The 19,322-nt window shown below is 43.4% G+C and overlaps 1 protein-coding gene across 1 annotated transcript in view; it reads right to left on the minus strand.

The window, feature by feature from the left end:
* The window catches only part of SUSD6 (sushi domain containing 6), a 48,193-nt gene extending 34,296 nt beyond the window's left edge, over positions 1–13,897 (minus strand). Inside the window, exon 1 of the mRNA XM_018565086.1 lies at positions 13,800–13,897. The gene's annotated coding sequence lies outside the window, so the exon portion shown is untranslated. The remainder of the gene's footprint in view (positions 1–13,799) is intronic.
* Positions 13,898–19,322: the final 5,425 nt, after the last annotated feature.

Here is a 19,322-nt window from a genome sequence, read left to right on the forward strand (position 1 = left end):
ATCTCTATAAATGAATCTATATAGATATATCTATTTCTTTTAATATAATTTAAATACATCCAATTATCTTTTTCTTGCATTCCATACAGTGGATGCTGACTTGGCTGGACATCTTTGAGTAAGGGCTTTATAACTCCTTGTGGTACTATGGTATTTTCCTAAAGTGATACTCCTTTACATCCTTGTTAGATACCAAGGAAATTGCATTACCTTAAGATGGTTTATGATCTTGAAAGAAACCTGGTCTAAGACCTCCAATAATTTTTTATAGATGATTACGGCACAGGCTCTGGCACAACTTTTATTATCCCGTTCATTGGGACATATGTATCCTGAGCCATACACTATATGCAAGTGACAAATTTGTGTTATTATCTATTTGTGGTCATAACTATATGTAGGATTTATCTGCTTTCTTATATGTATCCTAATGCGATTTTGATATCATTCCTAGATGTCTTCCAATACTTGTCTGATGAAGCAGACCTAGGGTCTAAGAAATGTCTCAAAAAGCTACCATGTCTATGCATATGGATTGGGAATATGTATTTTAGATACATTTTTATTATACATTAGAGTCTGTTTAGTTGCAATCCAGTGACATCCTAAAACCACCAACCTAGTGATATTCTGTCTAGCTTTGTGTTTTTTCTGCATTTGTTATGGAGGAGAATATTTAGGAACAGAGATAATTCATGGCACAAATTGACTGAAAGGGCATTAAAAAGGAGAACTATGGGGTTAGGCCTTTTCTCCTAAGGGTAACGGGAAGATATAAAACTAGCGTCCTCCCGTCACCCAAAGCTCGCGGTATACTGAGACGCCGCAGCCGGAACAGATCCCGACAAATGTGTCTGGAACCACCTAGCTGCGTGAGTGACAGCTGGCTCAACCTATCTAAAGGCAGAGCCAGTTGTACCTGCCCCTTGCCCCGTCCGTTCCACCAGTCAGCGCTGGAGGATCGGGGAGGGGGGAATCCAGTCCCTCCCCAGTCACGGCTCTCTGCTGCGACAGGATCGACAAGTGAGCGAACACCGGTATGTGTTCGCTCACTTACTGATCTACTGAGCCGACCTGCGACAGTTTCATTGTCACAGGTCGACTCAGATTATGAGGCTGAGTGAAAATCACTCGCCTCATAAGTCTCCTTTAAACATGTGTTAACCAATTAATTCTATGTGCCTAAAGCGCAACTGAAATCACACAAAAAATTTATATGCAGTTAAATAGACATTGTACCAACAACCTCTAGTTTCCTAGTCTTACCTCCAATATCCTGTTACAGCAAGTGTGCAGGGTGTCTACATATGACTGCGTAGTTCAAAAGGCACCAGAAAGCTTTCAATAACTGACAGACCAGTTTAGACAAATCCCCTCCTCTTTTCTGCAATATTAGTCTGTGTTGAGGGGTGTGGCTGTTACTCAGCAATGCTAACACAGAGCACTGCAGTCTGAGGACAGAACACAGCTTTTGAGAGAGAGAGAAAGCGGTAAACTATTTGGCCGAAGGTTTGTGAACGCCTGATCATTATACTGATATGATGTTGTCCCATTCCAATACCATGGAGTTGGACATCCCTTTGCAGCTATAACTGCTGCCACTATTTTGGAAAAAGTGTCTGGAAGAACTCTGCCCACTTAGCCAAAAGAGTATTTGTGAGGTTACTGATATTTGAAAACAAGGCCCAGCCTTACAGTCGTCATTCCGTTTACCCTAAAGGTGTTCAGAAGGGTTGAGGGTCAGGGCTCTGATCAGCCCACTTGGGTTCCTCCACATAAAACCTGTCAAATCATGTCTTTATGGACCTGGGTTTGTGCACAGGGCACAACCATGCTGAAACCATCCCAAAAAACTGTTGCCAAAAGGTTGGAGGTGTACAAATAGTACCCCTCTATGGAAATACTTGAACTCAATAATTTGGAAGGTGTCCACATACTTTTAACCACATAGTGAAAGTGTGATAGCCAGGTATCCATAAACATATGGCCATAGAGGGTATAATAAACATTTCTAAGCAACAGCCAGTCACAAATCTTAACATGCAGATAAAGAGGCGTATAAAGAGATACAAAAATGTAACACTTTCTTTTTGATTTAAAAATATATTGCATGTTTATGGCCATAAATTCTGTATGTCCTGTTTTAGAAAAAAAACATGCTGGACTTCAACAGGTAGATGTGAACTAACCACACAGTAACAAACGGGATCAGTAATTTAATTTACTAATTACTAATTTATAGAGCTGCAGCTAACGATTATTTTCAAAATCGATTAGTTAGCCGATTATTATTAAGTTCGATTAATCGGTTAAATCGGATAAAAATTAAAATAAAAATACATTTTTTTAAATGGCTCCAGTGATGGGACTACTAGTTTGTATTGAGATTGGAGTCCATCACAGGAGCAAGCTTGGAGCGGTGGAAGTCAAAAAAGAAAAAAAAAAAAGTGTAGTGTACAATATAGTGAAATTAAAAGTGAAAAATTATACAGCAATGAATGCAGAATGGCACCGGCTATAGAGTACTCCAAAACCCAGAAATAGTACATTATACAGCACAACGCAGAATACCACCAGCTATATAGGAATACAACAAATCCCAGCAATAGTACATTATAGCTGGCGGTATTCTGCATTGCGCTGTATAATGTACTATTACTGGGTTTTGTAGTCCTCTATAGCTGGTGGTATTCTGCATTGCGCTGTATAATGTACTATTGCTGGGTTTTGTAGTCTCTATAGCTAGTGGTATTCGGCATTGCACCACTGTATAATGTACTATTGCTAGGATTTGTTGTACTCTATAGCTGTTGGTATTCCGCATTGCTGGTGGTATTCCTTGATTTGTAGTCCTCTATACAACGCAATGCAGAATACCACCATGTGTGGGTGGGAGTGCAGGCTTACCTGAGCAGTCTTCCAGCAACTTGTTTCTGAGATCGGCCTGTCTATCGGCGGCTGTCATCCGACCACACCTGCTCCTCCTTACTTCTTCTCCCCGCGTCCCTGTGCCAATCGTGGATTTGGGCGGGCGGTGAGCATGAGGCGCGGAGGAGGTGCGGAGCGTGGATGCGGGCAGGTCTGGCAGCGGCGAGCGTGAGGTTGGAAGGAGGTGTGGCACGCAGCGTGTGTGGAGCCCTGAACAGGGCCAACCAATCAGAAGCCGATTAATCGATGATTGAAAAAGTTGACAACTTTTTCAATAATCGATTATGTCGATTAGTTTTTGCAGCCCTACTAATTTAATGCAGTAAAAAATATGCATCCACTGCAGGATAATAGACAATGTATGAATGGGCCCTGAAGCATAAAAGAGGGAAATTCCCACTAAGACATGCCTGTAACAGTATTTGTAGGAATATTCCAGGATAACAAGCCTACTTCTAAGGCTGCTGTCTTGGAAGATGATCAAAAAAACAAAGAATCCTTTCCCATTCTTAAAGAGCCACATAGCAGAACCTCGTCATAATTAGCGATGAACTTGGGCTTGGTGTGTACCCAGTTCGCCGAGGTCACCCAAACCTGCTCAAAACTGATCAGCATGCCCCCCTCCTAATCAGATGCGGCAGTGGCAATCCTTGTGGACAGACTGGAGGAGGATTAGAACCTTTGTCAAGTTTTTAATTGCCATTAGCCAAGAAAAAGGTGAGCGCATTTTAATCACGGCACTTCAACTGCTAACATAGTGCTATCAGAACCCTGATGCAGAATACATTTCATGCTTTAAATACATGTGTTTCTTCCCCCAAAAAACTGTAATAACTTTGAAATAAAACAAAAGAAAAACTATTATAATAATATACCATTACAAAGTGCAATAGGAATCAACCATCAGTAACATGGCCAAGTGGTTGTCTATACATCGTCTAAGAAATATGATCATTTTTGCTTCAAGGAAATATTTGCAGTGCTGAATAGGGGGCAGACACTTCATATTTCTTTCTGGTAACAGAAGCACAGTCATCAGCGGTAAACATGATCTCCCTGTGAACATGAAACTGTTTATAGAAGACTACACAGTTACTGTTCTGCTACGAAAGTAATCAAACCCTTCATGTGGAACTGTTGCAAGATATTTAGCCAACTTTCATTTTCTAACACACTAATCTCTGCTCTGTCGTCGTGTTGAAGTAACATACACATTCACACAGGCTCAAGGCTAGACGTTCACTTGGATTTACGGTAAATCTCAGTGCTTTTAACCATTTTGCCCTTTTAAGGAATTTTTACAAATAGTACAGGAAAAAAAAAAGGAAATATTGGCTGAAATATCTAAAAAGGCTGTCCAGACGGAACAACACACTGTTTCTCAAGAACGGGGAATGAGTCACTGTGAAAAGTAGTGTTTAGCTGATCAAAATGTCATATCGAATGCCAAAGGGCAATGACTGAGTCTATGTGACGCAGCATCATCGTGTCAATGTGTATCTTCGTTTCCATGCTAGAAGAAAACAGACCGGGCAGAACTGGGATGTGTGTAGGCCTGAAAAACTTGACTTGCAAAAACTTGTGGGTGATTTCCCCAGGTCACCATGATGTGTCAATCTCCTTCCCGCCGCTAACGCTTCAGTTCTAAATCGTCTACTAAATGTGTCAGCCTGAAACTACAGAAACTGGGCCCAGTTACAGCTACAGCATTTGAGAAAAACCTTTTCTGGGTTGGGGATATGTGCAACAAAACCTGAACCTCCATGGCCCCTTTCATAGCTATTGGTATGCAACCAGGAAAGTAGATGCTACCAGTAGAGATGAGGCCTGGTATGGTGCAAACCCAATTCACCCAAGCCCCCTAGTTAACTATGACTGCCACCCCCTCCTCCAAACCCAATCAGTTGCGTGGGAGGTGCATTCCCTACCCTGCAGCTATAAGTCCCAAAGGGGCGGGGAATGCCCTGGCCGCAACTGCTGAAACTGATTGGGTCAGGAGGACGGGATGTCAGTCAGAGTTTTGAGTGAGCATGGGCAAGCTCAGGTGAACAGGGTTTGCACCAGGCCCATCCTTACTACTAGTTACCAGGTTCTGTAAGATGTGGTACTATACAAACTCTGCCAGTGGCCATGTCACACCATTGTGCTTAATGTAATCTACAATGCAGGATTGCAACGTGCTAAAAGGACATGAAATCTAGTTACCATTATAACCATTACTGGAAGTCATTGCTGTAGTTAGTGGGGGTGTATGGAAAATGCAGCGAAAAAGCACTAAAATGGCAATAGGCGGTTTATTTACTGTGTTTTCAAGTCACATGTCCAAAAAACACAGACAGAAACCACAAAATGGAGACATGAAATGACAAAAATAACGCAAGCAGCTTGCGTCCAGAGACTATGTTCTGTTTCCCTGTGTGGTCACATGCGAACACGGGTGGAAAGCTACAACCGCTGTCAGCCTGTCATTGCTTTGTACAGGCTGAACGGCCGCAGCTGTTTGGAGCCACCTGTGATTCCTGCGCAAGAATCCGCCTCTGGAAATAAATGCCTTGTGTGAACAAGGCCTAAAGGAAATTCCTAAAGAGCTTATAAAGAAGCAACAAAGTGGAAGGCATTCCACTTATTACTCTCAGATTGCCAGGGAAATGCATCAAAGGTGCCCCCTCTACTTTTTGTCTTGGCACTTGAACCTCTGGCTCAAAATATACCATAACATAAAGATAGAGGTTTGGAAATGTTCAGCTTAGACAATAAAATCACCCTGTTCACAGATTCTCCTCAACATCACCTCATCACACACATCATTCACCTTTTCCTAGCCACGGACAAATTTGTGACAATCTCAAGCTTGAAAGCAAATCCCTCCAAATCCAGAGCTATGAATGGGTCACACGAGCTTGAAACCACTGGAATGGTACAACATTTTATCTTCTACCCTATTTAGATATTCACCTTACCCCTACCGACGATACAATATATAAGAAAATATGAGACATAATTTTCACAAATGGATTGGCCACCACAGAGTTCACACCTTAACCCTACTGAGAATCTTTGGGAAGTGCTGTAGAAGACTTTACGCAGTGGTCCCACTCTCCCATCATCACTACAAGATCTTGGTGAAAAATGAACCCAACTGTGAAGGAAAAAAAATGTGCTGAAATCGCATAAGCTTATAGAAACAATGCCGTAATCAAAACTGAAGGCGGTCCAACGAAATATTAAGAGTGTGTGACTTTTTTTTTTTTACAGGCAGTGTGTATTAAAGAATCTGAAAGACTCTCTGGACTGGGAATAAGTCACATCTCCGTATCGTAAGAATATTTCAGAGGCGCTGGGAGGAGTCTCTTGCTATCCTTCATTATAGGCCCAATTTGATTTGTAGGTAACTCATTAGCTTACAGTTAGTCAGCTAAAAACACACAGTCTTCAATAGGAGGTAGTGGGAGCAACTCAGGGACACAAAAAACAGAAGAGAGCCAGACCAAAACAGATGTTAGCGTCTATTAAAAGAAAAAAGGTTTAATAATTGTGTAGATCAAACAGCTAATGCATTTCAGGGGCAGACACAACACCCTTCCTTAGGGCTTGGAAACTCTGAAAGTGAAGGAATGGACACTGGCACGCAAACTCCGAATTTAGATCTTACTGCAGCTATGGGTAGTTCTCCCAGAATCTGTAGATTGCAGGCAGTGATCAGTAGCTCCATAGTCAGAGAGACACTGGGCAAAGCCAGGCACCATGAGAGTGCAGGAAGGTAAAAGCCACTGCTAGCCAAAACAACGTCATTAATAAGTCTTATTTGCCAAGAATCATCAGTATGACCTCAAATTCTTCGGGGAGAATGTTCTATAGAATGTTCAGCGGGGCTAAACGAGCCATTGCTTACAGCCAGCTTACGCCTTTCATCCAACCAATCTATTTGCATTTGTTACTCTGTAAAGCCGGTATAAAAGGAAACGCAAGGTTTGATTAAAAAAAAAAAAAAAAAAAAAAAAAAAAAAATTTTTTGTTTTTAAAAAAACACTTGTGTGTTCTAACAAACCATTTCCAGTGTATTCTATCGATCTGCATAACCGAGGGTATTGGCCAAGAAGTGCCTTTTAAATACAATGAGATAAAAGGTGTCCCTCTATCTCATCTAAAAGGAGTTGAGAAATGTATCTGCAGTGTCTACCCAGCAGATGTATGCCTTATCTCAGAAGAATGAAAATAGAATGACCTAAGGACCAGTGCAACCAGTCCTCATAATGAAATGCCCTTTGTGCCTTCTTTTACCAGTGACTGGAACACCGTCATTTACACTGAATTTCACATTACTTCCTGCATTCACTTTCACACCCTCTCTCCTCGCCATCAATGCGGTTACATATGCAGCCCCAAGCCCTCCTTCATTCTTCAACACACAAAACACTGAAATTCAAGCCGTGATCACTTTCTGAAATGCTGCTCGAGACTCACGTTTGTAATTCTACAGCAGACGGTCATTGTTTAACAGGGGACACTGATTCTTAAAACCTGATTTACAATCTGAGGTCTCAAGAGTGAAAAGTCAAAGCTGTGGCATCATCAGCAGTACCATGGATCTAGCATGGGCCACTGAGTTATTTCTACCTATGGCCTTAAAAGGAGAACTATGGGGTTAAGTCTTTTCCCCATAGTTCTCCTAAGGGTAACGGGAGGACACAAACTAGCGTCCTGCCGTCACCCTAGGCTCAGTATACCGCGAGCTGTAGCTCGCGGTATACTGAGACGCCGCAGCTGAAGCGGATCCCGACAATTGTGCCGGGATCCGCCCAGCTGCGTGACTGACAGCTGGCTCTGCCTATCTAGAGGCAGAGTCAGCTGTACTCGCCCCCTCCCCCGTCCGTTCCGCCAGTCAGCACTGGCGGATCGGAGCGCTCACCTCATAGTTCTCCTTTAAAGCTTAACACAGGCTAAATTCACCAATGAAAAAGATATATGAGAATTGTTTTAGCTGCCAAAGAAATGTGTATTCCTTTCCATCCAGTCGTGATATTCACACAGCTCTGTAAAACAGAACAGTTCAGTCTGGCAAAGGAGGAGCCGTGATCTTTCTCTACGGCAGCTTCACTTATACTTAAAGTATTATTAAACTTTTAAAACCTTTTTTCAATAATGAATCCTGATCAAATATGAAGTGTCCAGCAAAGTAGTTATTTACATTATGTGGGGAGCAGGGCAGTGGCTTGGCGTGCCTGTGCGTTTCTAGAGACACACAGCTTACTAACACACACAAGGGTGGCTCCGTAGGATCCTGCAAGAGAAATGAGCCACCCTAAAACAGGATATGAGGGCCAGTGCTCCAGGGAACAGCTGATTCTGCAACAAACTAAAAAATGAAGAACCAAGGATCAACATCCACTGAAAGACCCCATTCACACTGAGCGACATGGATATCGTGCGTTTTTCCGCGCGATTGCGTGCTGAGCGGCTTTGAGCTACATTTCGCAATATTGAGCGACAGTGCACATTTTATCGCGCTACATAGCGCGTTTTTTGGGCAGGACTTCGTCGCTGCTACATTGGGCTGTAACCAAACAGCGATCTTGATGTGACATCATTCTTTTCTTCCATTTTGCAGTGCAAAAGTGACCCTTCTGTACCGCGATAAGTCTATTGGTGCCGAATTGCTTGTCGCTCACATACGGAGCGACGAGCTACAGGCGACATTGAGCTGTGAGATGTAAACAGCTCCACTGAAATGCATTTGACAAGCTACATAGAGCGATATCGCGCGGAAATATGCGCGATTTCGCAGCGGTAAACCGCTCAGTGTGAACGGGGCCTTAGTGATTTAATCAGCATTAGAAAAAGCTTTAAAAAAAAAAAACCCTCAACAGTGAAAAGGTGAAGCAGCACACTGAAGACCTCATCTTTCTGTCATTCTGCTTTCTACTCCTATCAGCATACTCCTGGCACTGTGGCACACCCAATTAGCCTTCTTGTGCTGCTTCTTACTATCCTTCTCTAAGCTCTTCTGTGCAGGAACTGCAAGAGGTTGATGCAATGTCAAATTAGGGAACCTACGCTAAGGACAAGTACAAAAACAAAAGTTACTTTATATGCATTATGTGAAAGAGCTGTTAAAATTCTGTGTGGCGCAGATCACATCTGCAGGTTGCCGTTCCACTTTCCACCAAAACACGAACACGCTGTACATACCGCTGAAGGAAAAAAAAGTGTCTATAACGCAGGGCTGGACAGATCCCAGAAGCCAGGCAGGTAATGCTCATTAAAAAGGACAGTTGGCACCTAACATTTGAGGTTTTCTCTAATTGTTGTCAATGGATCCGGCTCCAAAGAAAATCCTGCTGGCTCCTGGATTCCATATTACTTTTTCTACCCCGGCTATAAGGCAGGTTAAAGCACAACACACATACACTATAACATGCAGAAGTGAACTAGTCTTAAATGTTCCTATACCTGTGCCGGAATAGAGAAATGCGTATTTTATAAAACTGCTATATAAAAAGCCGCTACGAGTACAAACAAGGAAGTCCGCGGTGTGTTCTCCTGACATCTGAAACTTTATACAGACAACAACAGGCAAAAAGGGAGCAATCTGAGCATTAGCTAGCAACTGTATTACAGGAGGCAGAGCAGTCACCAATGGTTTAGTGGATTACTCTGGGAAGCTGCATTTTATTCTCATGGTTACTGACCTAATAAAAAGATATGGCATATAAATCATACAGCATTGTGTGTTCATCTATAGTACAGTGAGATAATAGGAGGGTTTACATTGCAGTGCAGTGTAGTAGGAAAGCACTAACACATTCCATAGTGGGTATGGACAATACAAGGGGTACAGACACAACACTGCTGCGCATTCGGCACAGTTCATGAAGTACAGACAATAAAGCTGAGTTGATCTACGGACTATCTGTAAAGACAATACAGGCGAGTAGAGCCAAGCACTATCCTGTACAAACAATACAGCTATGTAAGATGGAGCAGCACTTCCTGTTTCTGACTCACAGCCATACGGATCACTGTATACATCCCCTCTAATCCACACAGTGCTGGAATACTGGTGGGATCCCCTACTTACCAGCTAGTCTTGGGGTCCCCCGCTGATCCCTCTCTGTGCTATGGTGTCAGCGCCTTAGCTCCTGGCGTCAGTCTTTCCGTGTCTGCTCGGCGTTAACAAGGAAAGAAGCATCCCTGGCATCCCTTTAGGCGTGCATGTTTCTTGTTCAGTCCTGCCTTGAGTGATGCATGCTGCCAATTACTTCCGCAATTCTATGTCAACATGGCTCCTAATGCAGTTTGCAGAGTAGATTACCCATATGTACTATTAAAGCGTATAACAAAACTGTAATATATTGCAGCTTACCAAGCCTTATATGTAGTGGCAGCATTCATTTTAATTAGTTTAGGCTTTTTTTTTTTTACCTGTAGTCCTGCGCTGTCCCTTTGTGTCAACACTCCCCATTTTATCTGGGCAGCTATGGTTTACACACACACGACTCTAAACATGTCTGCCTTTGTTCATCTTCATTACATAGTACAGTGGTTCTCAACCTTTCTAGGGCTGGGGTCCCTTGGTAACATTTGCAAAGTTGTGGTGACCAACGGTATAATTTAGGGATGCACCAATACTTGTATCTGTGCGGGCTTTCAGGTGGCCAGTATGGGCTCGCAGGTGCTCAATGGAGTTACCTGGCGGTCAGCACGGGCTCTGTCGTGACAAAGCTGGCACTTACCTCACAGGTTGAGAACTACTGACAAAGTAGATTGATAGGACTTAACAGGAGACAGATAAGGGGGGTTAGTGCTTTCTTTTCAGCTCACAAGAAATGACAAGGACACCGTATTTCTGACAAGATCAACAGGTAATTCCTGTACTTGCTGATAATCTTCTTTGTCTATAAAAAGAAAACTAATGCAGCAACCATATCTAAGGACTGCTAAGCTGCAATGTATGACATTTTTGGTTTTTGATATCCTTTGATAACCCTTCATTAGTCAGATACTCTTTATTGCATTAATTGCTGTTTAAGAATTGCTAATAGGAATTCCCTAGTTAAGACATACAGTATAGTTGTAGTAAAAACAAACAAAACCATTTTAAAATACTCTTCGATGGTATGTGTCAAACATTCCAGACTCTTAGGTCCTATTCACACTTGTGAACGGGGTCGGATCGCATGAGACTTATGAATTCCTCTGTGAAACTCATGCGATCAGAAAATGGATGTAAAACACAGTGAGCCGTTGGCATGCAATTGTACAAGCGGCGATTACCTGTGGATGACCGCACCTGGATGCATGTGCAATTACTTGCCAATGGCAGCTGGCCGCATGAGTCTCACATGATCGGCTCCATTTGCAAGTGTGAATGAGGCCCAACGTCAAACCCCATTCACACCTAGGACTTTTGTAGATCCTTTTCCAAAGTGCGACAACCCTACAGAGGAATCCCATCGTTTTTAATGACCCCTGTTGAAAGCGGAGTGCTGTGCTGCCAGGAAAGTGAGGCTAGGAAATGTACGTCAGCTTCTTTTGGGGCACAATCTGCCAGATTGTAGTGGGGTCGGTGCCTCCAATGGGGAGATTTCTTCTTTTTTCATGATTTGTCACTGGGATAGGAAGTGAGGGGCATTGTCCCCAATAAAGGCAAACAGCAATTTTTTTTTGTAGTAGATTGAAAGCCACCGATTGGTGCTGCTGCCTGTGTTGGGGAGATATTTTGTCAACGCTTTCACTTGGACAGGAAAGAAGGGGAAATACGCCCCAAAAGGGACTTGGACATAAAAAAAAACAAAAAAAAACCCTTACCATTTATAATCCTTCCCCACTCTAACCAAAGCTCATACAATTTTTATCTGGAGTGTCACTTTAAAGGCGGCCATACACTGCGACTTGCAGCTGACTGAAACTTACACAGTGGGTGCTGCTGTCGTCACCCTTTTGGCCGGCATCCCTCGATCAGCTGATCAAATGAGTCCGTCAGAAAATCTCTGAATGAACAGAGCGTGTAACCAATGAGCTGCCGGCTCAGTTTGGGTATTCTAAAAGCAGACGACGGCCACTGTCAGCATACAATGAAGACAGCAGGAGATTTCTCGATCAACAGTCGGAAGCATTGATGGACGAATCTGCTATATTTTGTTCATTCAGCTCGCAGGTTGAACAAAGAAAATATTACAGTGTATGGGCAGCATAAGAAAGGTATCATAGAAGAGTATTGGACTTTGTCCAGTGTAATGGTGAGCTTAACAAATTTACAAGGGACTTTATGGAGTGCTGCAATATATACTAGTGAATTCTGCATGATGCCCCAAGTCATGAGGACTGGGCACATCCCATGAGGATGCCAAATACCTTGTTTAGATGCTATATATGTAGAGGGAGGGTGCGAATAATATAAATCAGGAATAAGGAGCACACAATACAGAGGAATTAGGACACATGCAGTATATCATCCTATAGGCCTTAGTCAGAAAAAAACACGGGATGACAAAACTAAATGATTGAGAGGTCAGAGGATGCAATGCAAAGATGAGCAAGGAACGGGAACGCCTAAAGGGATACCAGGGATGCCTTCTTTTATGTAGTGTCAGTCTTTGATCAACTCCAGGAAGTGACATCCTATGGCAGAGGGAACTGCTGGCGCTCCTCCTACTGCTTACACCATCTGTGCCAGGAACTCTGCTAACATATTCCCCATCATCTGCCAGGGAGAGGACTTTGCACACTATGTACAATATGACATGTATACTGCTGTCTAAGGAGTGCGCACATTGGTACTTCTCGTACCATGTACTTAGATCCTGTTGTGTGTGATAAGCATTTTGCTGATCATTGCTACAGGGTAATTGGTGTGTCAATATATTTTAAAGGGACAGTACAGCAAGCAGCTTCCGAAGCTGCAGTCTGTGTTCACATACAGCACCTCCTTTAAAGCATATCTCTGGCATTTTCAAAAGGATAACCCTTGTAGTGGGGCAGCCCCACACTGCAAGGGTTAACTACTCGTCTTGGTCTAGGGAAAGATGATACACTCACCCGATCCTCAATCCTGCAACGGTGACTGCTCATCTCTTTTTCCCCCTCCACTCCGGCTGTGGTATGTCTCTTGGTTTCCTCATGTCAAATGCAAGTGAATGGACCTTGCATAGATATGATGGGGTCAGCGGGGCTTAGCGTGCCAGAGCCTGGGGGAGAAGAGCCTGCGTGGATCGGTCAGGCAGACAGGATGTAGGATTGGTAAAGTATATTTTCTTTATTTCTGCCCCTGGGACCAATATGAGCAGCTACCCTTTGCAGTAGGAGGGGGGCGCGCCACTGCAAGGGTTAACTTTTGAGATTCCTGGAGTTCCAGGTATACATAGCTATGCTGGCCATACATCTTGCAATCTCTCGTCAAATCCCTTTAAATGGATTCAAACTATGCAGTAGAAGCCAAACCCAAACAATCCGCTCAATTAGCATATGGTCCGGTAGGCTCTTCTACTACGTAATTATTGGTGGATCTAAAGAAGATTGTTCCGCCAGATTTCAAGGTGTATGGGCAGATTTAGGCCTGTGTCACTTTGTAGCAGTTCTAAAACTCTGCTCACTTTCTCTGGCACTTTGTAGCTGGATCTGAATCATCATCAAAATGGACAAAGTGAAAGACCAGCACCGGGTCCCCGGACAAGGGGAAGCGCACAAACAACACAAAGCCTGGCTTTGGTGTACACACAGCCAAGCAGTGTAAACACATCAGAGCTATGCGGAGTTCCGGACTATCGGCACAAACAATCCAGCTGTAGAGGCGGCTCTTCCTGTCTGATGATCCGGCCTCCACATATCTCATATACAGCCCTCGTCTACCCCGTCCCGGCGCACACACTCACCGGCTGGTCCCCGGCCTCCCTCCTCTGGCACAGTGTCTCCGATACTAGACCGGAATGAGTTCTCCGCTCCCTCCCGGGATTCGATCACTTAACACCGGACTGTGATACGGAGGACTCGGAACGGAAGTGACGTGACCGGCAGGGGGTGGAGTCTGGGTGCTAGAGAGGAAAGACGCTGGATGGTCCATTGTCTGCTTCAAAGGGAGCTGGAGCCCGGTCTACTGTGTGCTAGGGAATAGGGTGTGCTGGTGTGTAGTTTTCTCTGTGGCTGGTGTAATGGGAAGGGGGGTATGGTGGGTGTGTTGGGGTGCAGTGTTGTGTCTGATGGGGTGCAGTGTTGTGTATGGTGGGTGTGATGGGGTGCAGTGTTGTGGATCCTGGGTGTAATGGGGTGCAGTGTTGTGGATCCCGGGTGTGATGGGGTGCAGTGTTGTGGTTCCCGGTTGTAATGATGTCTGGCCATACACTTGTTTTTTTTCTTGTTCAGCCCTGCAAGCTGAATTAGAGAAATCATTCCTCCATTCATGATAAAGAAATGGATGGAGGGATCTCCCATGCTGGCCATTGTAGTCTGCAGCTGTCAGAATACCCCAACACTGGTGCAGATGATTGGGTGCAGCCACTGTTCAATGGACGATTTTGTACCCTACTCCTTCTACAAAAGTCAATAGAAAAACGCCTCCTGTCAAACCTGGTGGTGCCAACAGGGCCACACACAGTTTACATTTTGGCCGATTAAGCAGGAATCACCTAAAATTCAAGTTGTGGGTGGCCAAGTTTTGGGTAGAGCAGGAAAGTGTTTGATCCACCATGACTGTGAGGTTATTTGTCTCCTCTGGGGAGATTTGACCTCACTTCCTGTGATCATGGGACCGGTAAGTAAAGGACATGAGATAATAATAAAAGTACTTTTTTTATTTTTTTCTGAGCACAAACACCTGTATAGGCATCTTATGTATCATTCAATGTGTACAATGTTAAGTGCAGAGATAAATTGCATAGAGCAGGGGCACCTACAATTTTTCGTCTGGAGATCTACTTTTCAAATGACAAACTCAATGCGATCTACCAACGAAAAAACACCTGCATTCAGGGGCGGGAGGGAGCATAGCTGTGTATTGAAGTCAATGGCGCCGCAGCCACGCCCCTCACCCGCAGTGCGATCGCCCGCACCTGGAATGCAGGCACATAAGTGCCTGTGTTCTGGTCCAGTGCAATCTGCAAAAATGCTGCAAGCACTATTTTTGCAGATGGCACTGGACCAGAATGCAGGCACTAATGTGCTTGTGTTCCTGGTGTGGGTTATCGCACTGTGGGCGGGGGGATATGGCTGCGGTGCCATTGACATCAATAAATCCCCACCTCCATAAGGAAGGACAGTGTCAGCACCAATTCAGAGATGATTTGAGGATCTACAGCCGAGTGATACACAAATAAGATGATCCAATTTTGTTAATAGATCAGGTACTTAAATGCATTTTTAAGATTTAACTCCTGAGTTCAGTGTCACTTTAACACCACTTATCCCCACAATAAAAGTCCATCCAGTTTCTCAAGTGTAGTGTGCTCCCCCTTCTCTCAGTGAACTTACCAGACCTTTAGCCAACACTTCACCACATGGGTACAGTTCCTCCTTCAGTATTAAGAAGGCCAACTTATATGCATCAAATGTGTTCAAAGGCACAAAAATAAAGAAAGGCTCACAGGTAAAAAAGATTTATTACATAAAAGAATTGCACTTATATCTATCTATACGTGTTGTGTCCACCACAAATCAACAGTTCAGGAAAGCAAATCCAACAGCGTCTGTTTCTGATGCTACCTCAGCGGAAGTGACGTCAGCAGGCTCCGTCCGACGCCTTTTGTCATAACAATACTCACCTGATCCTCTCTCCCACCTGGCTGCTAGACCGGCCCCCGCTGCCTCTTCTCCCCTGGGCTCCAGCAGTGTAATTACCCATGATGACATTACATCTAATACAAGTCTGTTAGAAGTGTTGTGGTATACAACAGCCGGAGCGGAGGGGGAGAGAGGTGAGCACTCACTGCCACAGGACCGAGGATCTGCCCTATTTCTGAATGACCATTTAACCCTTGTAGTGTGAAGGTAGCCCCCCTGCCAGGGTTAATTGAAAAAAAAGTTCTTCAAGAAAGACAACTGATTACATTAATTTGTTCAAGGTTTTCTTTCCCCAAAATGTACTGTCTATGCCAGGGGTGCCCATAAGGTCGATCGCGATCTACCAGTGATCGCGATTTCCTGGGTCTTCTCTGGATCCCCACTGCTCTCCCCCATCTGTATGCAGCGGAGATCCGAGGAGAAGTGAACGAAGCGCTGCGGGGGGTCGGAGGAGGGAGCCGCTATCACAGAAGTAAGGCCGAGCAGTGAGGAGAGAGAGAAACACTCGGCCAGGATCTGACAGCCGGCGGCTCTCTCTCACCACGCTCCGTCCTCCGCTGCCCCCGCGGCTGCAGCCCTTCTTTTACTTCTCCTCTGCCCAGGAGAGCAGCGGGGATCCAGAGAAGAAGCTGAGCCCCCTTGTGTGTGTGGCAGAGCAGCGGAGGATCGGTACATATCAGTGATATGTACCAATCCTCTGTGCTGGACAAACACTGGAGCGATCAGCTGATCACTAGTGTTTGTAAATAACTGGGGACACATAGTACTATGTGTCCCCAGTTATGAGTGAACAGGATGTGATTTACATGGGGACCTCGATCTCCGACGTTTACTTTTAGATTTATTTGTTTTGTGCATCCTGCGGGTATGTCGCCAGTCCAGGGGTCCTAGCCGTGCCAGTGATTGAGGTAAGGCGTAAAGGAGTATGCACGTGATGTGGGAAAAAGTGCCCAGGTGGCACGGAGCTAGTTTACTGCATGTCCATGCAGGTCTTCTGCGTGCCTGCGTCCCCCTTTCCTAACATTTCAAAGAAATGTTAACACTTAAAACCCTAACCCAAGTAAAAGCAGTATAAACTGCAATAAGCATTTTTTTTTTTTAGCTTATGCTAAGTGAATGGGAACATGTAACAAATAAAAAATAGGTGTTATCCCAATTTGGCTGCAAAAGTGGAAATACACTTTAAGGATACCTGTTATATTTTCTATACTTCATTAAAAACAAAGGTGCAGAACTACCTAAAAGAAAAAATTAATAATTATTGAAATTAATAGAACCAGGGGAGGAGGGGACAGTCACTCGGCGGGATAAGGTATGCCGCCGGGTCCCCTCCTCTCTCCTGATACTGTCGTGCGTTCTGACTTTTCAGAGGGGGGTGACTGTGAGTCATTTTGGTGTCACCCAGGTGCAGGCCGCTCCCCCCTTGTGACGCCACTGAATAGAACCAATATTAGTTGATCCTGAAGCAGCTATGAAAGAAAGTGGATAAACCACCTTATTATTAGATAAAAGGTAGAAACACAGCGCTAAAGGATTTTTTCACTATTTCTTAATTTTTTTTGTTATAATTGGTTCATACTATATGATTTTTGAGATTTTTTGGGGGATTGATGTTTGCTTACGTATTCACACACCTATTTCCTCTTTACACACTCTATTACCAATTATCGCTCCCTAGGGCTGTGTGAAGACGCAGTTCTTCTCACAAACCACTCACTTGAGAACACCCAATCCACCACAATAAGAACCTATCCAACCACTGATTATTTAATTATATAGGTTGGTCAACCTTTAGCGCTGTGTTTCTACCTTTTATCTAATATTAGGTAATTGCACAGAAGTATGAAAAAACAAAACAATCCTCCCTTTGTGTGGGTCATACACACACACACACACACGGAGGGCCCAGATCGCACACACTACTTCTGGCCAGCAATTTATAACAATGTATGTAATAAAGTTTATGGATTTTAACAGTATGGTTATTTAAATTTTTTTTCTTTTATTAGCTGGATCACTTCAATACTTAAGACTCTTTCACATACGTGCCATCAGTTTACGATCAGTGGGGGATCCTCTGCTGATCAGAGCAGTTCGAAATCAATGTCACTTTTGTGACATCTGTGTCTTTTCAGTTTTTCCCTCCTTAGACAGCTGTACAGACCAATGTTAGGTCTGTCGGCAGTTGGATATAAGCAATCATGTGTCCATTTACATCAGACTACCTCCAATCCATCCAAATCAGCTCTGTTCCATTTTTTTGTATCTAGATGGACTTGGAGATAATCGGATGTAAAAGGACACATGTCTGCTTACATCCGACCACACATAGAGTTACGTTGAGCTTCCAATCCGGTCTGCCTGACATGCAGACCTCATTGGAGCGCTGTGTGGAAGGGGCCTTAGTAGTATATTGTCAGCAACAGTGCAAGAAAGATGAAATGCAATCTCACTCTTCTGCAGAAATCACTGTCCTTTTTTTAAAATTCATCCAAAGCACTAACACACAATCCCCCCAGGAACCTACAATCAAAGTGCTAGAAAGACAATGATAAAATTAAATAAAAAACAAAATATATATATACATCTAAAAACAAATAAATAAAAAATGATAGAAAACACAAGTTGCTTATTGGCAAATAGTACTCTCTCATACTTTATTAAAGCCCAGTTGTAGCTTTAACTTAACTATTAGGTGCTAAATAAATGAAGATTTTTAAAGCTTTATTTCTATTTTTGGATGTTACAAGTGCTCCAGCGCCTCTCTAACCTCCCATGCTGGAGATCCAGATCACTCAGCTCTCTGTGGGAGCAGCATTGTGGATCTCCAGTCCTGTGACAAGCCCCCTGCACAGTGCTCCAATCAACAGTGCGAATGTTCCATGAACAGCTTTGATTGGAGCGATCTGCAGGGGGTGTGTCACTGGACTGAAGATCTAGACCTCTGCTCTCACACACGGCCAAGTGGTCTGTATCCCTTAGCATGCCCATGGAAAAGGGGAGTTTGGAGAGTGCTAGAGTCTTGTAATATTCAGAAATAAAAATTAAGCCTTTTAATTCTTATTTATTTAACAACCCGACGTTTTAATTCTTATTTATTTAACAACCCGACATCAACTAATAGTAGAAGTGCACCGAAATGAAAATTATAAAACCGAAATGAAAAAAAATGGTCCGAAACCGAGTTTTTTCTAACTTTTTCTAATTGTTTTAAATATTTTATTTATTTTTTAACTTTAAATTTTTTTATATTTTATTTTTATGTTTTACTTTACTTTTAGGAGCTTCTAAACAGACCCCTGATATTTCCCTTTTAAACTAGAAAAAGAGATTGAGATCACAGAGTCCTCAGTCTCTGTTAACAATGAACAGGAATCCTCTATACTGAGAGTTCCTGTTTATTTATAACTTGTGGACATAGTATGTTTACCATAACCACAATCATGAATGAACAGGAGGTGATATAGATCACTTCCCATTCATTCATAATTGAGGCTATAGTATAGAGGATAAAGCCGGGGTTCAACATAGACTTGAAAAACTTAATGCAAATAAAGCATTAGGGCCAGATAACCTGCACCCCAAGGTACTTAAAGAACTCAGTCAGATTATAGCGAGACCAT

Source organism: Nanorana parkeri, unplaced genomic scaffold (genome assembly GCF_000935625.1).
Source record: "Nanorana parkeri isolate BGI_ZX_2015 unplaced genomic scaffold, ASM93562v1 scaffold812, whole genome shotgun sequence".
NCBI classification, from domain to species: Eukaryota; Metazoa; Chordata; class Amphibia; order Anura; family Dicroglossidae; genus Nanorana; species Nanorana parkeri.